Here is an 11,643-nt window from a genome sequence, read left to right on the forward strand (position 1 = left end):
CCTTCTCGTCCTATCTCGGTATTCAGTTCCAACCGAACTCAACGACCCGGGACCAGATATGCTCGGTCTTGCTACGATCCAACGCTTGACCTTGACCCCGATTGGGATTCGTCCGATCCAGCAATGATCATCATGATCTTAATTTTCTTGTCGGGAAACCGAGGATATCTTGTCCTCGGTTTTGCCCGTATACAAACTTAATTTCTACAGAACTATGCCTTAAGGCATAATTTCTATGTAACTACATAGAAATATCTCTTGTCCGGCATAATTCTATAGGATACTATAAAACTATGCCTTAAGGCATAACGTTACCCCGATAGGCATAATTTCTATGAAAATTTGGTCTTGCGATTTTTTTTTTTTTTTAACTCTGCTAGTGTTCGAACCCAGAATCTCTAGTTTGATAGACCAGCGTATACGGGTACTTTGACCCACAAATTTTCATTAAATGAGAAATATGGATAAAAATTAAAGACCATCAATTTGAGAGACAAAAATTAAAGACCAGTCCACATGAAGGTGATCCAGCTTGCCTAATTGGGTCCCAAAGAGACCTTAAGCGCTTTAGCTTCATAAGTAAAAGTGAAAAGTACGTATATATACATATTAAGGAGAAATATTTACGAATCGTGACGATAGTTTTCTATTTACAAAACATAACATTACAAACCCTATACAAAACATTTTTTTTTCAAAACATTATTTTTTAAAAAGAATTATTTCTTTAAAAAAAAAAATTAAAAATTATATTTTATTTATTAAAAAGATTTATTTTTTAAAATTATTTTTTATTTTATAAAAAAATTACTTTTTTTATTTTTTTAAAAAATATTTTTTCCGCTCAAAAATTTATGTATGAAATATGTATATCTTGCTCAAGGCATAAAAAGTTCGGTCAAAATTTAGTGTATAAAAACGGTATGCAAAATGTATGAAATGTGTATATCTCGTTCAAAGCTTAAAAAATCCGCTCAAAATTGTGTGTATGAAAATAGTATGAAATTTGTATCTTTGTCAAGGCTTAGAATTTAGCTCACATTTTCGTGTATAAAGTTCATGTTAGATTTCTATAAAATTAATACAACAACAACAACATTGTATACAACTTTGATACAACATTCAAGACTTAAAATAATTGCTCAAAGTTTTGTGTATGAAATGTGTATATCTTGCTCAAGGCTTAAAAAGTTCGCTCAAATTTTGTGTATGAAAAACGTATGAAATGTTTAAAGCTCGCTCAAGACTTGGAATTTCATTCACAATTTTCGTATATAAAGTTCATATTAGGTTTCTAGAAAATTAATACAACTATAACAACATTGTAACAACTTTCATACAATATTCAAGGCTTAAAGTTTCAGCTCACAATTTTGTGTATGAAAACTATATTAAAAATTTGGCTCACATATACACATTTCATACATTTTTCATACGGCTTTCATACACAAAAATTTGAGGTAATTTTTTAAGCTTTTGAGCAAAAAATAATTAATTTTTTAAGCTTTTGAGCAAAAAATAATTATTTTTTTTAAAAAATAAATATTTTTAAAAAGTTTAAAATATTTTTAAAAAAAATATATTTTCTGAAGAAAAAAAATATATGATAATTCGTCATGTTTCGTAAAATATCGTAATGTTTTGTAAATAAGGAAAACTATCTATATATTTTGTAATAAAGAGTCTTATTTTCCCTAGTAAAAGTAACTAGAATTAGTACTTGCGATCAATGATTTAAATCATTTATAAGACGTAGTAGAAATTGAAATCCTTGTGACTTTGTGAGTAACATTATTGCAAAACGTAACATGTTAGAAGCATCACTGAGGAGGTGTGACATGTTGGTTGTGGCAGGAACTAAGAGAGGTGGGGCTAGACAAAAAAAAACTAGGGGCAAGTGATTAGAAACGATATGACGCAACTTCAGTTGTCTAAGGACATGACCTTGATAGAAAAATATGAAGGTTGAATATTAGGGTAGAACGTTAGTAGGTAACTGAATGTTGTCACACTTTGTGTGGGAGAGGTTGGGGACTAGCCTCCCCCTCTGCTCTTCTTCTTTTTGTAATTTTATGCGTCATGAAAAAAAACTTAATTTAAAAAATCACTAAATTTTATCTAAGTATCACATAAAAAAAGACATGTTGATAGTGGACATAATATAATTGCTATGTTACTTAGGCCACTTTATGTGATACTTAGACAATGTGGATTGACTTCTCGTTACAAATAATTTAGTAACTTTTGACATAACAAAAAAAAATTGACGAATCATTCCTGAAAATTACCCCAAATATATGTTTGGAATACATAGGTAAAAAGAAATTTCTTTTTTTTTTTTATAATACCACAGGGCATGCACTTCTCCAATCAATTTTTTTTTTTTTTTGAAACTTTTCTAAACTAATTTTCGAGTAAATATTATTATCAAGCAAAAGAAGAGGAAATAAAAATGAAAAAAGAGAAAGAGAAAGAGAAAGAGAAAGAGAAAGGAAAAAAGAATATGGATTAACCATTTTTGAGTTACTGGATGAGTTCAAGAAGAGTTGAAAATACCCACTTAGACATGTCAACAAAAAGTGTCTAAATGATTCAAATTCGGAGTAGTAGAGGTGTTCAATAGATACACGTCTGAGTTGAGGTGTCTAAGTGGAGTCTCTGGACAACTTTAAGGGGCCGCAGATGACTTAAGCCTACAATTTATATGAAATCTAATTTTACCGCATGACAGGTTGCCCAAGTGAAAATTCTCTATATAAAGACTGCTCTATATCTTTGTAACCTCAGACACAATCTAAAGAAACATCACTTTAATTAGAGGTATTATTATTAGTTCACGCAATTCATATTTAATTCATTTTCTTTATCAATCTTCTTTCTTTTTCTGCCAATTATTTTCCTTTCCTCGTGGGTTTTGATTTGTTTCTTAGGTGATTCAAGAAAATGGATGAAAAAGGAAAACGATTGGTGCGTGATTTGGATTTGTCCCTTAAAAGTCCAGCAGATCAAGAGGAACCAAGCAATAAGGTTCTAACCCTTGATGAAGCAGTTGATTTTGAATTGAAGCATGGAAATGTTGACCCCAACGTGGATTTGAAGAAGCTCAGAAGGTTATATATAATTATTTTTTCATTAACTCAACTTAAAAAAATGTGAATTTCTGACTGACGCTTGGAATTTTCGATAAAAAGTTTGTTAAAATTGTTTTCAACAGGCCAATTTTCAACGGATTCATTAGAAATTCATTTTTTTTTTAGTTGTGTGGTAAATAATACTTATTTTCCTTTGTTTTTATAAAGTTTTATATGTTAAGATTAGGCATACAATTTTTCTTTTCGTTGACACTAAAAAAAATGTGAATTTCTTACTGACACTTAAAATTTCCGATGAAAAGTCCGCCCAAAACGTTTTCAACAAGCCACTTTTCAATGGATTCCATCAAAATTCGTGCTTTTTCTGGTTGTGTGTTAAATAATATTTTGTTTTTATAAGGTTATATATGTTAAGACTAGATTATTATTTTTCAGTGACACTACTTAACAAAAATGTGAATTTCTAGCTGACGTTTGGAATTTTCAATGAAAAATATATCGTATCGGAAACGTTTTCAACAAGCCAATTTTAAACGGGTTTCCATCATAATTTCCTATTTTTTTAGTTGTGTGATAAATAATGTGTTGTTTTTATAGGGTTGTATATGTTAAGACTAGATCATTCTTTTTTCGTTGACACTACTAAAGAAAAATGTGATTTTTTGCCCGACATTTGGAATTTCCGATGAGAAATCCATCAGATCGAACACGTTTTCAACAATACAAGTTACAACAAAGTTGTTGAAAAATTCCAGCAGAAATTCCTATTTTTTTTAGTTGTGTGGTAAATAATATTTTCCTTTGTTTTTATAAGGTTGTATAGATTAAGGCTAGATTAATTATTTTTTTTTGAATTGTGACTTTTATTACGACTATATCGAATCGATTATCTGCGCAAAGAGCCCGTATTAAGAGGAATGAATACATTGTTGAATTGGAAAAGAAGGTGAAAGATCTCGAGGTAATACCTAGATGATTCTTTTTGTTTGAACGATTTTTTGATTAATTATTACTATATTTTTTCATGGTTGGTTTGGAGACACTATATTCAGTTTTTTTTTTCAAAATAAAGTAACTATTTTTCATTTAGATGCTTCAACTAAGACATGTTATTAGACACTTTAATATGAGTTAATAAGTGTTTATTGAACACAAATTGCTGATACGACACAATTTGTGTTTTACATATCTCCCAAGCGCGTGAAAGGACCCTCTTCGCTGGCTTACTCTCCCACAATACCACAGGACTCTCCTCCATTTTCCATGCCTTTAATTTTTATCTCTCTCTTAAACCCGGCGGCTAAATCGAATCCGTTTATTGCAAATTCAGTACCAAAACATCATCAGCTCGTAAATGCTCTAGTGGTCACTAGCATAATTTCCTTCACAGCCACCATAGTCCGAAATTATTGGTAAGAAAAAAAATAAGTATTTCAATATAAGTTAGAGGAAGTTAGAGACCATTGTCAAATTTCATATAGCTTTCTCTTTATATCAACTACTATGGAGAGGATTATTTCTAATTTAGACTGCCAAACACTAACAACAAGTCTACTCAACAAATCAGATATTCAAACTATAGATTCGATAAAAAAAAAGAGGAGAAGTAGAAGAAGGAGAAGACGAAATACATAGAGATATAGGAAGAAAAATGCTGGGGAGGTGAGATTTTAGTTTAGAATGAATCTTTCTTCTTTTTTATAGTTGCCACCTGTCATTCACTCATTGTTAACTTGCCACATCAGATATGATTGCACGCGCCGTATTTTTTCTAAGATTGTTAAATTTGTGTTCAACAGACACATAGTAACTGAGGTTAAAGTGTCAGATAGGTACATGCCTGTGTTTAAATGAAAAATTGTAACTATTTTAAGGAGTTATCTATGCATTTGGTTTATGAGGCATGTTAGAACTCAATGACATGTCCAATTTTTTCTTATTACAGTAACAAATCGAATAATATAAATTGCTACTCAAATACATTAGTATACAATTGTTCTTGATCATATAAATTGCTTCTCAAATACATAAATATATTGTTCTTGATAAATCCAAATTCTCTAATCTGGTATTCTAATAGTACTTTGGGCATAAATTAGATCATTTACGATGACAAGTTAATTACATACACTTTTTAGTGTAAATGATCACGCAGATTTAACGGTTAAATCGATGTTATGGGCACTTTTTAGTGTAAGTGATCACGCAGATTTAACGGTTAATTCGATGTTATGGGTTTGAATTCACAATTCTAGGACTATAATTTTTTTGAGAAAGAAAGAGTCTTAATTTAACCAATGTCATTTCAGAACTCATTGATTAAATGAAAAATTCAGTGCACAAGTTCGAAAATGTGATCTTGCTTATACATAAATTCAAATTAACTGCTAGATTAAGCGTACCTAATGATATGTAATATTTTTTTCTATCTTATGTTGCACAAGTAAAAAAATAAAAAATCGACGAAGTGATGTCGAATGAAACGATTCCCTTGAGGTGCATTCGTCTCAATTAGCGCTAATATTTTGTTTCCTATATGTGTTGGTGCAGGATAAGTTAGCTATCATGACACCAGTAATAGAAAATGTGAATGGCAGAAATGAGATGTTGAGGCTGGAGATAAAAATGTTGCAAGAACAGATGGATTGTGTCACTAACAAATCCAAACTACGCACTGGTACGTATATATGTATCCTTTCCCACAAAAAAGTTTTTTTTTTTTCACTTTCTACTTATGCGGGAACTTTATTATAAAGATCATTCACGTCGTAATTAAATAATACTACTAAAATTATTATACGGTGATTAATAATAAATAAATTATTATTTGATGTAAATAATAATGATGAGATTGTTACGTAGAGATTACTTACTTTAAAAGATTTTTTTCTTTTTATAAATGGTTTATTAACATATTGCTACCACTCCTTGTATTCTCATTTTACTTTCTAATTACACCGCATAAAATAATAGTACATGTATTCTCGCATAACCTAATGTAGAGATTACTTCATACTGTAAACGAGACGCTGCATTAGTTGTGTTGAATTTTTTTAATGGCTTACGTACCAAATATTGCATTAATTATTCAGTGGTCATTTTTAATTTTTAGAGTTTAAGTAATATATAGAGTAAGTATATACATTATTTTTATCATTAGGTCTTCTTTACTTGGAGTACTAAATAATACTCCCTCTGTTTTCAATTTATTTGAACATATTTCCTTTTTAGTCCGTGCCAAAATGAATGACCTCTTTCCTAATTTAGAAACAAATTCACTTTATGAATGATTTACAGCCACACAAATTTTCAAGGCTTATTTTGAACCACAAGTTTCAAAAGTCTTCCCTCTTTCTTAAATGTCGTGCCCAGTCAAATGAGTTCATATAAATTAAAACGGAGGGAGTATATCTTATTTCAAAATATCTAATCTCACCTTTTAAGAATACTTTCGTGTAGTTTTGTAGATATCATTTGAATAATCTAATGATATAAAATTATTTACATTAATAGTGTATAAAACTCAAATTTCTTTTTTATGTGCTAATTAAATATTGTATTATTTACGTGGAATTCTATTGAGATTAGCTATATTAATATAATCAACCGAACGACCCAAAAACACATTTCTTTTGTGTGAAGTGTACACAACGTGACAAGGAGTGTTTGTCGGGCGAATTCCCGTGTCCGTTACGGGTTCGGTCGAACCTAGTAATTTTAGTTCAAATCCTGTATTTGTTTTAAAAGTTCATTGCATATGTATAAATTATTAATTTAGAACCCAATAACTTAAGAAGAATAGAATTCAATACTTATTAACTTTAAATCCTAATTTCATCTCTGATCACTTCTTGGTTGCAGCGCAAATGGAAGAGATGAAACATGAATTGAGGAGGCTTAAGGAACTTGAAAAGGCTTTGAAGAAAAAAGCATAGTGCTATTGATCATTTGTTGGAGATTAAGGGTCAAGGTTTCAATTCTTATGAGTCAATATCAGGTGGAGTGAAAGACATGGAGCAAGGCATAGACCAGTGTCTCAGCTTGGATGCCATGAACTTTTACCCACCCAAGAATGACTGTGATATGAACCAATTATGAACAAGTAATATTATGTACTTGTGGGATTATTCCTTTTCTTTTTCTTTTATGTGATGGGGTGTTGTTGTTTGTTGTTGTGTGTGGGGCGGGGGCCGGGGGGTTGAGGTTGTGTATTTTCATTATGCAATTCAGAAGGGTCGAATTTTCATTCCTAGTGTTTGAAAATGTTGTGTACTTGGTGTTTCTGGATCTGAAAATGTTATGAAAAACCTTGTCAAGATTATTGAATAAGCGTAATTTTTTTTCTTGATGTTATGTAACCCATCTTGACAAACATATTCCAGCTTAGCTAACTTTTGGAAACAATTGGACAATAATCCATTTGGGAAATCATCTCATTTTAACCCATTTAAATTCAGTCCATTTGCCCTTTATTCAGCTCCACATTAACAACTAAATCGTATTCCTAGTTTAAGCCGTGCAACAAAAAACCGCATGAAAAATGTATGTAGTACTAAAAGGCAATCAAAGCTTGTTTCTTTTTTTAAAAAGAAGTGAAAGAAAAAGACACCACATGCTACTTGCTATCTTGTCGAATGGCATATAGATAAAGCAAACATATTGCCTAATCTTGTAATCGTGACCACCAACACGAGTCTAGTAATTAATTTGTTTCAATTCATATAACGATCCTTTCATTGTGAGCGTTATAAAATTGTTGTATGTGTCTTTCTCGAGTTCTAAAAATTCAAATGTATGAATTTATTCAAATTTTAACGTTCTAAATAATGTTGTCTTTATCAAATTAACTTTTTGTACTGCCACTGGAATGTTACACGTTGTTGGAAATTTGGGAGAGTAAGACAACACAGATAATATTCAAAACTCATTAGAAGAGAAATGGAGGAAAGATGATTTTCTATTCAACTTGACTTGATTCAAATGGCTAGATTACATGACTATTTATAGGTGAATTCATCCATGTATCTAGCTTAGCATACATGTATCATTATTAATAATTTCACACTTCACATCCTCCAAGTACATGAATAAGAACTCACTAGACTAATCTAGAATTTTTCACCAATTCATGTATCTCCTAATACATTAATCTACTAGTTCATGAACTAAATTAAATATAATGTGAACAAATTAAATAATGTGAACAAGTTTATTTTTTCAACACACGTTTCAAATTAAGATGTTAAGCTTCATATCTAACCAACACCGTTATATAAATTTAACTCTAGTATGCGTAATGACTGAAATTTGAAAAATCACTGCTACTCCCTCCGTCTCAAATTATTTGTCGTGGTTATTAAAAATAGTTGTCTCAAATTATTTATCGTTTTAGAAATTCAAGACATAATTAATTCCTTTTTCTCCATTTTATCCTTAGTAGAATTTTCTCATTAATGTAGATGACACATAAATAGAGTAAAACATTCAATGAAGAGAGATTATAACTTTGACCTAAATAAGGATAAAGTAGCTCAAATACTGTAACAACCTGATATTTTTTCAAGTATTTAGAATTACTTCCTTGTTTATAGTTTATCTAATTTTAACGGGTTACATATCGAAGCGGGTATTGATTATATTTATATAATATGTAGGTATATGTATATTTAATCTAGGGATTAGTACTGGTATATATATTGATCTATCCATAAATAACTAGTGGTTAGTGGATTAGATTTAATGATTGGCTAACTAAATAATATTTAAGAAAATAGTAAAGAGTGAATAGAATATTGCATTGGTTTAATGGGTTAATAAGTGGGCCCAAACCCATCCTTTTATGGCTGACTAGTGGAGTGCCTAAAGGGAGGAAACAAAAAGAACGTGAAGTTGGTTTCTCTATTTCAGTTTAAGAAAACCAACTACTGCTATCTCAATTCCATCCAATTAGGATTGTGTGAGTGTTTTCTTGGAAAGAAAGGGTTGTGTGGTTTGATCAGGGAATCAACAAAGAGATTAAAAGAAAACTTTGATCATAGGCTTACAATTTTTGGCTACAGCAAGGATACGGGTAAAGGTAATTTCGTTAGTCTTTGGTTTGAATATCTTTCTTGTGTGCAAACAACTATGTATGAGTTATATATAAAATATTGAGTTGATTTGTATTTTTTGAGATATGTTTTTAATCTTTAACCTCAAGAACGGAGGTAGAATGTTGAGATTTACTCCCAAACTTGAAACTAGATAAATTTGGAATTTGATCCATTAATTGACATCATGATTGAAACTTGATTACAGATGTAGACTCCTTAATCAATTTTGAACTTTCGGATAGTTGACCCGAGGGGCGGGTTTGAATAGATCAAGAGTTAGACTTTGACCCCGAGATATTCTAAAATTATGGGATTTGTTTCTGTAGACTAATTTAGACCCGTTATTTATGTTATTGAATAGATTGAGGCTATTGAAGATCGTTGAAGAGAATTTGGCGTTTCAAAAGAGGTTTGCATTTCAGTTATAAGGCAAGTGAGACTTAAACTCTTAGTTTGCTTGTTTTTCATAAAAAGCATATGGTTTGTGTTGTATGTATGCATTTAAACCATTTAGTTTATGTGAGTGGGCAAACATGATCAAAATTGGATAATTTCCAAGTTTCTAAAGTAATGACCGTATGAGTCCTTTAGCGCAATTTCGCTTAAATAGATACTATTTATATAAATGTAAAGTTTAGAAGTGGTATTGATTGGATGTATGTTCCACTTATGATATCTTCAGAGGGGCACACTTCCACATGTCCCATTGTGTTGGGTGAGAGATAAATACTAGAATTTTAAGTGACCCGGGTAAGATGGGGGTAAATAATGCCCTCTCCGGAAGACGGGGTAAGACATAGACAAATACGTACTATGTCCCGTGAGCATAGATTCAGATTCAGTTTATTTCATGTATTGCTTGTTCGAGTAAGATGAGGGTAAATAATGCCCTCTCCGGAGGACGGGGTAAGACATAGACAAATACGTACTATGTCCCGTAATCATAGATTCATATTCAGTTTATTTCATGTATTGCTTGTCCGGGTAAGATGGGGGTAAATAATGCCCTCTCCGGAAGACGGGGTAAGACATAGATAAATATGTACTATGTCATGTGAGCATATATTCAGATTTAGAGTATTTCATGTTTTGCTTGTTTATGCTTCATGATTTCAGCTTTAGCTTCAGTGTTTGTATATATTTAATATACTTGTACTGTGTAATTGCTTTTATGCATTATCAGGGATTTCAAAGACTTGCCCCAGGGTTAAGCTGAGAGTGTCGATGATTTTGCTGGGTTTTTTAGACTCACGCTTGTTGGTGTTGTATGTGTGCAGGTGTGGTTAACGGTGAACAAGTAGCCGATACTTGATTCATTCCAGCTTCGTTCAGTCCAGTTCAGTCGAGGTGAGCCACCATTAGATCATGGCGGCCTCTTCTTCTTTAGTTGACTTAGTAGTATCTTGAGTTACGTCTTGTACTTTTATATTCAGACTAATAGTTCCATGACTTAGACATTTTATGGAGTTTATGGGAAGACTCAGTATTTATATTTCGCTTCCGCACTTTTCTTTATATTATGAGATTTTGCATATTATTCATTTTATTCGTTAATTTTCGCATGGTTAGCTTAGAGGGATCGGCTTATGGGTAGAAGTTTGTCAGGTGCCCGATCATGGCCTGAGTGTCAGATTTGGGTCGTGACAAATACCCTGCCTAATTAATATTTCTTAAGGGGCGTGTAAAACAAAACAAAAAAGCGACAAATAATTTGAGACAGAGGAGGCTTAAGGAACTTGAAAAGGCTTTGGAAAAAAAAAAAAAAAACATAGTGTTACTCATTTGTTGGAGATTTAAGGCACAAGTTTCCAATTCTTATGAGTCAGAGCCAGGTGGAGTGATAGACATGGAGCAAGGCATAGACCGGTATCTCAACTTGGATTTTTCATTTCTAGTATTTGAAAATGTTATGTACTTTGTGTTTCTGGATCTTTTAATTCCTAATATTTGAAAAAGAGTTAAAGTTACGTGTATTATTAGTGTCTAGATTTTTCTATATCATCGGGTTAAGTTGACATACAGTTATATATAGGTGGTTCTTCATAACAAACTTGAGATAGTCAATTAAATTGAACGAATACAGCCCGTCATGCAAGCTAGCAAAGCCAGCGCAGAAGCAGCTCCCGGATCCACACAGGGTACTTCAAAGGAGGTTATATTTAACCTACTGCTCAACAATTCCAAATCAAAATTGGAAATCTTTAGTATATAAAAATTCTTTACACACTCAAAATATGTTAACTTATTATCTCTTGAGAGTGTCTCATGTGTCTCTGATAGTCAGGGGTATGTCAATATGCTTTCTTACATAATTAATAATTATAGTAATTAAGGGGCATCCATGATTAAACCCAGTCTATAATTGGAACAATTCAAACCTATATATGCCTCCAATTTTATCGGTTTTTAATTTGTGTTTAATATCCGTTTTGAAATTCAGACTAATCTCAATTTATACC

The sequence above is a fragment of the Lycium barbarum genome, chromosome 1 (genome assembly GCF_019175385.1).
Source record: "Lycium barbarum isolate Lr01 chromosome 1, ASM1917538v2, whole genome shotgun sequence".
In the NCBI taxonomy this organism is placed as follows: domain Eukaryota; kingdom Viridiplantae; phylum Streptophyta; class Magnoliopsida; order Solanales; family Solanaceae; genus Lycium; species Lycium barbarum.